A 15,323-nucleotide genomic window follows, 5' to 3' on the forward strand; every position below is an offset into this window, starting at 1 on the left:
GCTCTCTGCATTGGCTGCTTTGAGGCACAGAGGAAGTGGAGCAAGTCGCACCGCCAGGCAACTTTACAATCCTTTTCCTGTGCTGCTGTTGTTGTCGTTGTTGTTGCTGTCCCCGTAACAAAGTCCTTCTTTTCTTCAAACAAGCTGATAAATCTGGTACTTGCTTGAAAACAGCTATGCCTTTTATCCTGCCAGCGCTTCTGCTGTTCACCATTAACGGCAGTCGGCCCTTTGCGGTATAATAGAAGACAACTCGAGGTCCTTTGATTCTCAGGTACAGAGCTGCTCCTTCCTCATTGGGCCCGGTCTCAAGGACATGTGTCGACAAATTTGGCCTCTTTTGAAGCTGCTTGCAGAGGTCAACCTGTAAACCCGGCAGCTGTCCGGCTCCTTGCCTTTGTCTTGTTGCTGTCTCCCCTTCCGATTTCCAAACGGTGCTTCCCCAGGAGCGGTCCATGTCTTTTGTTACCTTTATGAGGCGTAATTAAATGTGCACGGCATGGCACAGTGTTTGAGTAGGAACCCCAGACGTGCCATTAGCCAGATGTGTCTGCTCAGACCTTAATGATAGAGGAACAGAGGCGGAGGAGACAAGCCCGGGAGTCCTTCATCACGCCATCCCGAGGTGTCATGTGGGCCTAATTGCCCCATCGTTTTGTGCACCGTACAAGGCCCGGTGACACCAAGCTTCATGCATTCATTATATAATCTCCCCGAGCTACTTCAGGCTGTGTTGTTCATGTGTAAGCGGAGGTGGGTGGTGCACAGCAGCGAGGCTTTTAGCCATCAAGTATGATTCATGAGGGGAGTTCTTAACATCTTTGTTTTCAGCATTGCATGCAAGAAGTGGGGTGATGTACTGCGTAATGGAGTGCATTAACAGTTTACAGTGTCTCACTGGAGAGGCTTCATTGCCATTTACGTTGTACTGTTAGAGGGATAAAAGGCACTCTTCTCTGGAGCTGCTGCAAATCATTAAGCAAAGTTACACATCATGGTTTGTTTTCAATTTAGCTTGAATCGCTTTTGGATAGAATCACATCCAGCAGTAGTGGAAAAGCGATGTACTACAAGCCAGAGAACTAAGAAGCCACTTTTCCAGAAACCGACCTGCCTTGTCTGTCACTGCTTGAAGGCTTTGAAAGACCTAAAGGATCACACTGACAAACGCTGACGGATCGTCGCATATTCAGCGTTTCTTTCCAGCCTTGCCTGGGATCTTACTATTGAGAGGTCTCATATTTCCTTCTAAGCTCTTTCACCCGCGGCACATTAAAGCCTTCCATCCTACCCTACCTCCTTCATCGGCTTTTAATCTGGCTCTCGTGTTATTTTCCCCCTTAGTAAGCAGATTTGAGTCAGGGGCTTTAATTAGATGCATCTTTTCCAGGATGCGGATGTGTGTGATGGTCCGTATGCTGCCTGGGGAGCGTTAGGTGGAAATGGGCCTACATACCAAACATACGGCGCTCTCGCTGGAAAGCAGTCCCCTTCGTTAGTGAGGAACTCAAGAGCCGCTGCTCACATTTGGGTAATTAACACCGCCACAGATTGTCGAACAGCTGTGCAATTTAGCACTGTGGCAACAGCGGCGAGTCAAAAGAGACTCTGCGAGTGGTGCACGACTATGCGGGTGATTCATAGAGAACGTCGCTCAGGCCTTATTCAACTTCTCTCCAGTGGCCTAACATAGCCTCAATTACTTTGCAGAATAGTAGGACAAAATCATTGATGGTATCCAACATAAATAAATGAATGCTGTGTGTGCAATACAGCAGCTGAAATATACATGACGAAATGTAGTTTATGAATACCTTAGAAATAGAATATCATGACCATGCTTGAATATAAAGCACAACTTGGAATTACATGAACAGTATGTTGGTGTATTCTTGCAACATTTACAGTAATTTGGGAGGAACTGACCAAGCCGTACGAAGCCACTGCCAGTAATTCAAGTAGGCAGCATTTGACTTGCCAAATTAAATGTGGGAAGTAAATAAAGCATTCAGTTGTTTTTGCTTCTTTATGATTATGCTTAATGCGTTCCATGGCATTTATTTGGCCATTTTTATCCTTGCGGGTTTGGCTATATCTATCAGGCAGAGACATCATCATGTGGATATGCCACATTATTAGGTAGGGGTTTGAGGAAAAAGAACCTTATGGGCCAGTGTCACTCCTTGGGTCTTGGAGTATTGAGCCTTGTTTGCTTCTCTCTCTGGCCCACCAAGTGTCAGTGACAGTGACATGCCCAGAGGTGTCTGCAGGCCATGTCTTGCTCCATCAATGTAAAGAGCCCAGGGAACTTGTTAAATTTCTGCTAACCTAGGATGTGCTGACTGTGACAAGACATTCTTTTTTTTTTTTTTTTTTTTGCCCCTCAAATCACATTCAAGAGCTTGGCTGCCATCATCAACCGCAATTCATTGACTGTACAGGGAAATTAGGATGATGTGACGGTAACAATGTGAAAAATGTCCATGTGCTGTAACGCCAAGTAAAGTCAAATGAATAGGTGGGTAGTAAAGCTCTGCAACGTATACCAGAGAATTGGACCAAGGCTCTACAGGGCTGTCAGTAAGGAGAGATAGCATAGGCCTTCCTCTATGGGTGGGGGGTGGACGCTTCTGGAGGCACAGGGTATATAATTGGGCTGCTCTCACTCTTGACTGTGACACAAATCAGACACATCCCCATTTCACCCAGCCATGTTGCTGAAAAACATCATTCAGAAGATGCATTAGTTTTAGCCTCTCAAGCCCCAAGCAGCGATGACCCTAAACAACACTTGTCATTTGTGCTTACATGGGCATTTTCATGAAATGAGTTTTCTGCTTCCTCCCTTGGCTTTCCTTCATTCCCACAAAAGCTTTCTTTTTAGTCAGAATACAGGAAGTCTAATACAGGAAGTCTACTAATACAGGAAAATGTCAACCAGTTTGCAACTACTGCTTTACAAAGTCAGTGCGATACTACCATAATACACCGGTTAAACCAAGTATCTGTGATTATCAAAACCTCACCTCAGTCATGAACATTTTTAGAAGTTGTAATTCTATGTCATCCTTTTTACAAGAGATATGCGAGCGGACCATATAGAACGCAGACGAACCCAAGTGAAACTGTCGAACTTAACGGTTTTGACGCTTCTCAAAAATCATTCCACCCTTAATATGTACGAGACTAGCTGGATTGTACTAAATCTGCTGCCTGACACTGGCGTCCCACCAGGCTTCTGTCATCACGGCTGACAGCATGGCCAGAGATCTGAATACTTAGTCATTTTAGGTCTGGAGCAAAGCATACTGTTTCCAGTTAATGCAAATGGGTGGCTTGGGGTGAATGCCACACAGGTTCCAAATATCAATAGGGCAATCCATACTGGAATCCACCCAAGCGTGTGTATAAAACACTTATAGCTAAAGTCCTAAATGGAGCTGGAAAAACATCTTGCAGATATAGTCGCTCATTGACTGTTATGGAAACTCTTTGAGTAAGGTATAAGTAGAGTTAACCCCCTTCACCGTCCTACTCTACAATTACAATATGTTTGTTCATGAGATGTATTCTCACATACAAGGTGTGGAAACAGAAAATTCATTTTCCAGTGGAAAATGAGTCTACATGGTCCTTTTGGCTGGAACGGTCACTCTTATCATGTGGAACTACCGTATGTTTTCAAAGACTTCCTTCATCCTTCCATATGCTTCTTTAACACTGGCAGATATAAAATGCAAACACACTACTTCTCTCTGTTCTGAATGAGTCACATGCTCAACAGACTTGAGGCCCTGGGGCCTAAAACAACTACTAATCCAAGGATTCTCTTAAATATGAGAAAAGACTTCTTGAGCACACAAGCTGCTGCCTTGACTTCAAATGTTTGCACAACTCTTATTCAAATATAGACAGGAACTATCCGAGCTATGCTGACTATACCTCAATGTGCAGACATTAGAATTAAGTTGGAGCCCTGCCATAGAATCGCTATACAAAAACAAACTTGATTTTTCACATTAGAGATAATTAAAACCATTTTCCTGCCTGGCTTAAACACATTTTGCGAGAGCATGTGAAACAATGCAAACAGACTACGCAGCTTGTAATTGTCATTTTTGAGGGTGCTTTATTAACAGAGGACTGGTTTGTTTTGCTGAACAGTGGCAATTAAGAGTTTAACTATGCTTTTCCCTCGCTCTATTAAAATCTCATGCAATGCATTATGCATACACACTTCGGTAACTTCACTGGAACAGGCAAACCAGAAAAGGAAACAACTCTCCTCAGTACTGTATGTGGCTCGACATCCTTTTTGTTCACTTAGTGTACTCATATGCAGATACTGCAAACAATAACAAAGTGCTAAGATATTCATTCTTGCCAACACAGACAAGCCCTCAAAAAGCGTATAATTGCTCCAGGGACTATCCTTTGCTTGTTGTTGTTTTTTTCTTTCACTTGCATAATTCAATGAGTTGTGTGTAAGACAAAGTTGCATTCACTTACTTCATTATAATTTAATCTCAATATAATAAGCAATTGATGCTCTGCATACTTTTGGCAAGGACGGCAACATTCCCTTGCTGTCCTTGCCATGTTGCAGTGTTACTTGTCCTTCCCTCCTAAGTGTTTAGAAATTCTTGTACTGGTGCAACATGGTTGTGATGACACAATCGGAGGGTTTACGCTGTATTGATAAAGTAAAGGTACCTCCAAGTAAGCGTACAACATATTCATTCATCTTCCAAACCGCATACCCTCACGAGGGTCGCGGGCGTGCTGGAGCAGTCCCAGCAGTCTTTGGGTGGTAAGCGAGGTACACCCTGAACTGGTCGCCAGCCAATCGCAGCGTACAACATTTTATTTTTACATGCAAATTCAATAAAAGTAGGTCACTGTTTAATCGTGTCTAGTAGAAACATTATCCACAAGTTTGAATTTCTGTTCATATCACTATACCTGAGTCCTACAGAGTCTATCAAGCATGTCTTTGCACTTGCACATTTAAAATATAAAGTAAATATTTTTGTAATTGAAACCCATTACAGTACTGTAACTGTTACAGTATTGTTGTAGTCTGGGTGTTGCTGAGAATTAAGTATAAAGTCCAAAGCCACAAATGTACATTACGTTTGTTGGGTTAGTGGGAAACAAGTTTTTGCTGGATTCATCTGAAGAAGAAAGTTCTCAGCACACTCCACTCAGTTAGTCCTAGATGCAAAATGATGACTGTGCTCTGCCAATTTCATCGTCGGCTTCTAAATGGAAAAGAATTCCAGTCAATGTAAAAAATGTTAAACTGAAAATCGACCCTTGGCTAGGCAACTGAGCAGTGAAGGTATTTCTAGTAGAGACTGGCTCTGCAATGGAAGTTCAGTTCAACCCTGCAGGGAGCAGCTTGAATTACACTCACTAGAAACCTGAAGCCTGATGTATACATCAAAAGTAAATTCCACTTAACGTGCCACATCCCTTTCAAACATGACCCCGAGGCTTTGGAGGTTTCAGTCTCCTTTATATAGTACATACTAATTTGTTTGTTTGTGCTAGCCTGATGCATCATGTGCCTTTGGGGGAGGGGGGGGGGGGGGGGGGTGAACGACATTTGACTTTGGATGCCAGTCTTATCCTGCCCCATTTCCAGCTTTCCACTCCCCCACTTGCACTCCCTGCCCTCCCTTCATTCCCCCACAGGACAAGTGGCTGTATTGATCCTCCTGCTTGGCGGAGGTTCATGCTCGCAACTGACATATGAGCAGGAGAATTCCTAAATCCCCAAAGATTCATTCCAGCTGCTCTTGTGGTTAAAGAGAGACGATGGCTCTGAACCAGCATCAACAGTTTCACACTGCACTAGCTAACTGTAACCTCACTCGTGAGCCAAGTTGAGAGATCAGATGTGTGTGTGCACAGTGTTGAGAGAGGCGTGTCTCGGACATTAAATCAATGTTGTGCTGCCTGGTATCATTTTTATAGTATTTATGTTATAGAGGAGGTGAGTCATATCGCTCAAATTGCCGGCATGGTACAGGAAGGATCCGTTTCCACCTAACTATTTTCCTCTCATTCGAGATGTCCATGCCTAGTCGAGAAAACTCTATTTGTGGTACATGGCACAATTCTATGCAACGCTGGCTTTGCCTTTCTTTTCGCGCTGTTGTACTGTAGGCAATTTGACTGTGTGTGGGCTGAGGTAAGGGAAAGGGTCACCGCTTTTTATCCCTGCATTATTTAACATCCCGCTGAGTTTGTTTTGTTTGCCCTGATGGCAAATTCATCCGAGTCAAAAGTGCAGCGTGATCTTAAAAAAAGAGAGGAAGAAAAGGAAAATGTAACTTACATCGCCCAAGGTGGTCGATGACTCACCTCGACATTGTTCACATGGAGTGGGAGAAAAAGAGTTGAGAGTTTCTATTGAGCGCTGCTTAAAGACACCTTTCTCTTAACAAGCTGCAGTGAGAGGTGGTTTGCCTACCAAGCTTGCCTGCAGCTCTCCGCAGGGTGATTATGTCACAGTGGGCGAGTCAGAATGATGTGTATCTCTCTGTTAAAAGGCAGCTCTACTGTGGCTATGGCTCCGACTGGAAATATTATCTCCTCCGTAATCCTCTCCGGAGCAACAACACTGACTCCACTGTGAGTGCACCAAAGAAAGCTGGCTTTGTAAATCATTTTCCCCGTATTGTTATCCTGCTTCTCAGACAATAACCACCCAAAAAGGCTTGTCTGTCAACCACACTGACACTGAGGGTAAAGGTTTTACAACAAGTGGATGATTTGGATATTACGACAGTGTGACCTGTGCAATCCGAGCTCCCTGCAGCTGCCCCAATTGAGCCGTGATTTGGTCGTGTAGCTGTTTTACCACCCAGTCAGGACCGGTGATGCGCTATCTGCTATCTCAGCTGCTGAGAAACCTGGACTGGCAAGCCAGTCAAGCTATCGCATTTTTTTTTTCAGATCCAGAGCCTGAGAATGATGCCAGACGGCTCCTTGATTCCCTAGGGAGATATCTTGTGGTTCTTATCATTGCTTGCACATATTTACGATATTAGAAAGAAAAGACACACACATTCCACAGAGAACTCTGGTATGCCAAGAGGCGCAATACAAAGAAAAATATGTAAGTTGTGGTCTTTGATAAACTTTATATAATGTATATTTTTTCCAATTGGCTGAAGCTGCCTGATGGTTACAAGTAAACATGGCACTTGTTTTGGTGCGTTAAAGCTTGTATACATTGTCATGTAATACTAAAATTGTTTTTAACTCTTTTGTTTCCACAGAGAGTTCTCCGCTCGACATATATAAAATAAAAATAAAAAGGATTTTATAGTTCGGCTTTGGCTCTAGTGTTGGATTAATTGACATAAATGGATCAATAAAGGTGATTCTGATCAGGGGTCACGATAGTTGAGATGACTTCTTATGCAATTTAGTCTGTGCTCCATCGCATTATGTGACTAAATGAGAGCCCTTAGCAGCTGTTTTGGCTTTACTGGCCTTAAAATCTTGCAAACGTTAGTTGTTAGTAACTGAGGCCAGAGTTCAAATTGTGTTAGTCAACCCGATGACTCAATTAAGAGTGTTGGAGATCTACTGACAATGCCAATTCAGTATATAAATTAAAAAAAAAAAAAAAATCTTCATTATGTTCATGAGATATTACAAATTGTTGTTGTCCCACTTAAGATTTTTTTTGCAATGAACGTACAAATAAGTAGTAAAAATACTGGCCAGCGTAAAACTGAAATGTCAATAATGTAAGATGTACGACCTACAGTAGGGCTGTGCAGATGGATCCAAATATCCATAGAATCGAATCGATACTAATGTGACAATCGGTATCGCATTGAACTAAACAGCTAGTATCGAACCTTTACATTCATTTCTATCATTTCAGTTATTTTCAAATAATTATTTTTACAGGGTGTACTTTCAATGTTAAGAGTCATTTTATGCTTTGTTTGAGCTTTTCCATCTATCAGGTGTTTATTATTGTGGCAAAACATAAAATATACTGACTGAGTGAGAATAGCTTGAAGTTAAACGCAAGTAAACTACCTGCAAGCAGAGTGCACAATTTCTCTTCTTGTGTTATCTCTGATTGGCAGTGCAGAAATAAAACCAAAACAATGCTAAATAAGGTTGCACTGATTAGCTTATTTAACGAATGGAATCAAAACAAGCGAGGAAGTGGTGTCTGGACAAAAGGAATTTTAAGAGAGTGGGGGACTAAGAATATGCAGATTACTACTACGTTCTACATTGCAACAACATTGAAGATATTATGGCATGCATGGTTAAGAACTCAAGAAACCACCTGGACCTGAACCCGCTCAAGACCGTGGAGATGACAGTGGACTTCAGGCGAGGCCCTTCACCACTTTCACCCCTCACTATCCGCAGTAATACTATTCTCTCATCAGACACCTTCAAGTTCCTGGGAACCACAATCTCTCGGGACCTGAAATGGACCGGCCACATAGACTCTGTCCGGAAGAAGGCCCAGCAGAGGCTGTACTTCCTGAGACAGCTCAAGAAGTTCAACCTGCCGCGGGAGCTGCTGAAGACCTTCTACACTGCCATCATCCAGTCTGTCCTCTGCACCTCCATCACTGTCTGGTTTGGATCGGCCTCCAAACAAGACAAGCACAGACTGCAACGGACAATAAGGACTGCAGAAAAGATAATTGGAATCAACCTCCCATCTATTCAAGACTTGTACCTGACCAGGACCAGGAAACGTGCAAGTAACATCTCAACAGACCCTTCGCACCCAGGTTGCAGCCTGTTTGAACTACTCCCCTCCGGACGCCGTTATAGAGCTCTGTACACTAAAACCAGCAGACACAGAGACAGCTTCTTCCCCCAGGCTGTCGCTCTGATGAACTCACACCACTCTTAGAGTCTCAGAGTCATTACTGTGCAATAACATCCTGCTTTCCACACCTTTTTTGTTTACACTGTTTGTACTATGTGTCCTCTCTGCATCCATTGCAGCCTGGTCATCCTAGAAGAGGGACCCTCCCATCTGTGGACTTTTCTCAAGGTTTCTCATTTCCCATAGCTGGAGTTTTGAGTTTTCCCTTGCCCTCTTGGGAGTTTAAGATCTGGGGATGCTTGAGAATATCTTTCGTTCTTCACATGTGCTGAGTGTTGTTGTTAGTCACCTAAATGTTGAACAGAGGCTGTGATTTACCGAAGTCAAATTCCTTGTTTGGCACGCTCAAACATGGCGAATAAAAAACTCTTGAATCTTGAAGAAAGAAGAGAACGTTTAATTTGCGCAAAGCATGATATTTAAAGGTGTCAGTATTCACTTGGTGTCTATCCATACCAAAATCTCAGGTATCGCACATCTCTAACCTACTACAGTCCAATAGTACTATGTAGCAGGAAAAACAAAAAGTCCGCTTTTCATGTTAATACAGTCAAACCTCTCTGTGTGTCTAAGGTACAGTGATAATAAAAAACTTTTTATTGACTATTTCTTTGTAACTTTTTTCTCTGATGTAATTTGTTTTATTGCTCTCTGTAATTATCAGCAGTATTTATTAAGGAGTTAATATTGTTTTTTTAGCTGTGGAACGAATGAAACAAATTTCAGTTTATGCATATGGGAATATTTGATACAACATATGAATATTTCAGCATATGAAGTAGGTCCCGGAACAAATTAAAATAGTATATCGAGGTTTGACTGTATTTGTGTCTCCTAATTTCACGTCTTTCAGTCCTGTACAGCATACAATAAAAATCATATATTTATCTGCCCAACAGCAGCACACTTGCATGTGTGTGCATGCAGACAAGCTTGCATATAATTTCCCCTGGTCGGGATCCTCTTCAGTGTAATAGATTTTGTCCTATTTCCTTCATTTCTTATCTGGTTAGTGCTGGTTGTGGGCCTTCTGCAGTTTTGATTTGTGACCCTCTCTGTCCAGCGCAGCGAGATGAAACAGGCCTTTGTGTTCCCCTGATAGACCGCTAATTTGTACACAAAACCGACAGGCGACCTTGATAAGCGCTAGCAACTACTGCAAGGCCCGGGGAGAGAAGAAGGTGAGCAAGAGGATGTGTAGTATTTTACACACAAAAAAAAAACTCAAGCCCCTGCCCCCTGACTACCAGCTTCTTTCACACCATTCATTTTACTCAGTCTGTTGCTAAGGCAAAAGCGAAGACTATTTGTCTGCTCTGCTGTTCTCCACACACTATAATAGGTGGCTGTAAAAATGCCACCTTTAGCTAAGCGTAAAGACGTTTATGTGTGCAGAGGGAAACCAGTGTATTGTCCACGATCACTATGGAATTCATTATCATCTTAATGATGCTATACTTGAGGCGAGTATCCATTGGCTGACAGTTGCGTGGGAGATTCTTGTCTTTTTGCTCTTTATGTTGTACATCCTATCCTACTTGCTGGGGGGTTGCTGTCTTGCTAGCCCACATCTGCTCTGGCACACAGACAACCGTGATGAGATTGTTGATGCCAGGTTGAAATTGCATGTAAGGCCGATGCTTGCTGCCCTTCCCTGGGAATGTAAAGACCTGCTGAAATGTATAATAAACAACCGCTTGGTAGGTCATTCAGTTTTCTGGAACAGTGGAGAGGTCAAATGCAAGTGAAATAATTAATTTGGTGTCTTCCATTGCTGGCCTGGAGCTGTGGGCTAATGGGGTGTTTATTGCTAAAAAAAAATTGTGAATGTCTGGGGTTAAAGATGACAGTCGTAGAGGGTGCTCTGAGTGGGTGCTGATAAGTGTTTACTGAAACACTGATATACACCCACAAGAACACAGAAAATCAGGCCTCGCCTACTTTTGCTGATAGTATGTGCTTTTACTATCAGTCGCTAGAACAGTCACTAACAGATAGAACAGACAGACGTACCGTAATTTCCGGACTATAAGACGCACCGGACTATAAGCCGCACCAGCTAAAATTCAGGGATATTTTAGTTTTTTTCTTACATAAGCCGCACCGGACTATAAGCCGCACGTGCACATGAGTTTTTTACAAAGAAAGACAGTACACAGAAAGCCGTAAAAATCCATAAATACGCCGCGCCGGCATTTAAGCCTCAGGGTTCAAAGTAACCTTCTGAATAAAATGCATTAAAAGTTCACATTAATTACAACTTGTTTTTGGTAAGCAAAATGTCAGAAGAATTTAATTTAAATCCTGATTGATTGGGTTTTAATACAATGGAGATGGTCCAAACAGCGCCACTGCTTTGTGTAATTTCTGAGTCACATGGCAGAGTAAGAGAAAGGGTTTAGAGCCCTTTGACGCAGGTCACCTAGCGTGCATTCCTACTAAAGCTCATAATAGTCGCAAGCAACACAGCCAGAATAAGCAGCAGCCATAGTAGTGTTTCAAAATAGTATTTTTGTTGTTTTTTTCTTCAAGATACCGCACAACAGTGGTCCACAGCCTTTTTACGAGTGTATAAAAGTGATCAAGTCATCACAAAAATCACGAAAAAAATCTTATATAAGCCGCACCTGACTATAAGCCGCAGGGTTCAAAATTTTGGAAAAAAGTCGCGGCTTATAGTCCGGAAATTACGGTATATACTTGTAATCAAACTCGGCATTCCAGACAGACGCTGCAAAATTGGGAGAACAACTGTTGTCTGCTGCCCGGGCCATGTGGATTTTGGGTACATCTCAAGCCGAATGAGGAAGCAGGTGCTGCGGCAGCAGCGTTGTCGAGTTTACTCGGCGGCTTTCTTGGCATACAGTGGACTTTTTCTCTCATATGGCGGCTTATTAAAGTCACCGAGTGGGGGAAAAAAATATGATTTCCACCCTTAGGCAAGCAATCCACTCAATATCAGGTGGTGAGTGGAAGTGATGTCCCTGTCAACATCATGACGTCACCCGTTCCAACATGGCGCTGTGCGTTAAACAGTAGAGAGGGAGGTTATTTTGGCAAATACAAGACTAGACACTAAAATGGGGACACCAGATATCGACCAAACAATTGCTCCCTTTCCCCGACAAGACCTCAGTGTGGGACCTCCACGGGTACACGTTAATCAGTGAACATGACTTCCTTTATTGAAGTCAGTGATACTGTACATGTGTCAAATGAGTGTAAACTATGGTCACTGTCACATTAACATGACTAAACCTAACACGTTTCTTTGTTTTCCCATGCCAGCTGTGGCTATAACTCTGCCAGACTGTGAGTAAAAATTGTGTCTTGTGTAGAAAGGGAGGGCAAAAGGTGTACATGCTTGGTTTTATTTAGTCTACTTTTATCCAAACTCTGACTGGCTTCCTTTTGGAGGTAATAATCACAGCTCCAATACATGCTGTGCTTGCAAGATAGATGGAAATCCTCAGTATCATGTAATATAAAGCAAGTTTCGGTGGAGAGAGAAATGAGTCTCTCAGCAGTGTTTAGGAAATGGGGTTAATTGAATCTGGGTAATTGCTGACCTTCCTGTCTTGGAGAAATCACAGGCTTAACTGATCAATGCCTTTCATAAATTCATGCCTTGAAGGTCATTCAAGTGATTATACCGCCTTCCCTCAATGTCTGCCTCGCCTGGCTCAGTCAGCTCTCTGCGCAATAATGCTGAATGGAAGTGGTTTAATACTTCCAAAAAGCAATTAGGCATGTGTCAGATTGTCGAAATTGATTAGCTTGCAATGTTTTTCAATACACGTTATCCAGTCCACCCCGCCCCAGCCCCTCCATTCGTACCACCACTTGCGTCTTGTCAGCGGATGGCTAGTAAAATATAACCTCTGCTAACTGCTATTATCAAGACATTTATGCTGTCAATAAGTCAGAGGTATTCTGAGAAGTTGGGGGATTTTTAGAAACAAGCGGCAATGTAATTTGGCAATCACTAAATCTTGGAATTATAGTTCAGCTTGTGGCACTTAGACGAGTTAGCGCACTTATGCTTGCTTTTCTGGCCCAGTTCCCGTGCTGCTGCCCCCCCAACTTTTTTTCCTTTCACGCCTGCTGAGGAAACAGGAGGCTTTCACAGCTGCTGAGAGCTGGGCCTCGGCTGGGCCCTATGACCTCCTTCTTGCTTTTTTGCTCCCCTCCCTCAGCTTCATCCCTCTCCAGCAGTCTCTTTCCTCAGGGAGCTCTTGTGTGGCTCAGAGGAAGCTGAATCATAAAGCACAGCTAATGAATAGAACGGGGAAGGAAAGCTGAAGCCTGCTGACGGCCCTCGAGAGAGGAGGCCAGACCCCTGAAGCCCCAGGCCTAAATAGCAGACGGCCTACAAAAAGGTCAGCCTTCCCGCAGCCAACTCCAAAGACTTTTGGCTCGCAGGCAATGTGGCTTAAATATTCCCCATTAGTGTTTTTAAATGGGTAAATTACCTTTCCTACCAAAAAAAAAAAAAAAAAGCTGAACTATTTATGTCTCCTTTTCCTAATACCAAAATCTGCCATCTACCCCAACCCTCTGTGTTTTTAATGGCAACAAAGCGAGTGAGAAGAATTTGTTATACATTAACCCTGTTCACCACAACCGCAAGCTGCTTCAATTATCAGCTTGGAGAAAAAGTCAACTTGACACGCAGAGATTTCCAAAAACAGCAGCGGGCCAAATGAAGGCTGTGTTTTGACATGCCTTTTTAAACACGCTTTTGTAAGCCGACCTTGTAATTGTGAATTATAGTACAACTGACTCATGTAGTCTTGGCAGGTTCAAAGCAAAGTAATAAAGTCAAAGTGGTGGTTGATGATGTTGTTTAGAATCTATTTACAGTTAAAAACAAGTAACTGCAAACTCATGCACAGTACGGTTAACTTTGTCACAGTTACTTGTCATGTCTGTAGTGCTCTCAAGATAGCCGCTGCAGTCAAAACACTTATTTTAACTCTTGTCAATTCTGGCATTCCTCTACCCTCACGGACTTAGCATGTCTCTTGGCCAGCCCCTTTGTCCATTTGACCACCTTCATTCCAATCTGAGCCCATATTTTTCCTGCTAGGATCCTCCGGGTCCATGATTCAGGGTTGAAGTTGCTACTTTAGTGCTGATCCTCAGTACTGGTATGTTTAACATCATCCAAAGTTAACAAAGAGCTTGTGTTGTAACCTGGCACTCTGGTTCTGGAGGAATGAAAGCAGGCAATGCGTAACCATTTTTTCCCCCCTCTATAGTCTCTGACCGTACTGAGAAACAGGTTTGAATGTCAAATATTAGACACGCGCCCTCAAATCATGAAAATTGTAAATGTCATTGTCGCCATCGTAATTTATTTTTGTTTCCCTTTTCTTCCTGTTGGAAATATTTAAACTTGGCTTTGTGATATGACTAAGTAAGGCAGTAATTTAACTGAAAACTGCATTGTCGCCCTCTGTTAACAATTCCTGTTAGATGGAGCAAAAAAAAGTGTTGCTTTCACACAGCTTTATTTTGAGTACTGTGGTGGTTAGCACTGAGACAAAACACATACAGAGACAAACACTGTGGAGAAAAGCAACACAAGTGACAGTGTAGGAGAAATTGGGAATTGTTGAAGAGGACACCCTCAAAACATTTGTGAAAAACTAACAGGGATGCCAAGGACAGCCATCTGTGTTTACAAAATTGTTTGCTTCCCCTCTCTGTGTCTGTCCCTCTAGTACTCTGATTCATTGTTCATTTGTTACATATGTTCCCTTTGTGCTAGTATGTAAAATACAAGCACAGCAGTTGAGGACACTTGCAACCGATGAGTGGAACATATGCTACCTTTTACATATGCAGCCATTTGAAAGGAGTGTTTGTGTAAAGAGAGTCAATGAATGTGATCACAAAATCAGCTGAGATATTTTTTTTTTATTTACCATTTGTTAAATTGGCATGGAAGATGTGTGTGTGTGAATTTTGTATAATCAATTTATTTGATGCACAGGACCGTTTATGAAACATTGTAGTTCAATGTCAACTTGAAGGGAATATTGTCTTCACATTTTGAATATTAAGTCATAGTCAGATGATTTTGCTTTTTTTGACACCATGCATTTGACTGACTGCAACATGTAGATATGCTAACAGATTGTGTGATAGTCTGGGATGTTGTGGTTAATATTGGATTGCATAATCTGTTGCATAAAATTTAATTACTGGATATATCCAGTCATGTGCAGAACGAAAGATTTTTCAGCAGCTCCCTGCATTTCAACCATGATGATGCAGCATAGCTGCCTATCTGACTATAGCATTACTTTTTTTCCAGGTGGCTCAACAGTGCCACCTAATGTTACCTCACCAAAAGCAAGTCAGGGACCATCAGGTACACAGGGAGTGTTCTTTGGAAAATTCTGACCACTTAAACCATATTTGTGCCTGA

The 15,323-nt window shown here is 42.5% G+C and overlaps 1 protein-coding gene across 9 annotated transcripts in view; it reads left to right on the forward strand.

Moving 5' to 3' along the window:
- fbrsl1 (fibrosin-like 1) overlaps window positions 1-15,323 on the forward strand; it is a 222,553-nt gene that overhangs the window by 176,697 nt on the left and 30,533 nt on the right. The gene's annotated exons all lie outside the window — the stretch shown is intronic.

Source organism: Syngnathus floridae, chromosome 5 (genome assembly GCF_059516105.1).
Source record: "Syngnathus floridae isolate MCC-2025c chromosome 5, RoL_Sflo_1.0, whole genome shotgun sequence".
NCBI classification, from domain to species: Eukaryota; Metazoa; Chordata; class Actinopteri; order Syngnathiformes; family Syngnathidae; genus Syngnathus; species Syngnathus floridae.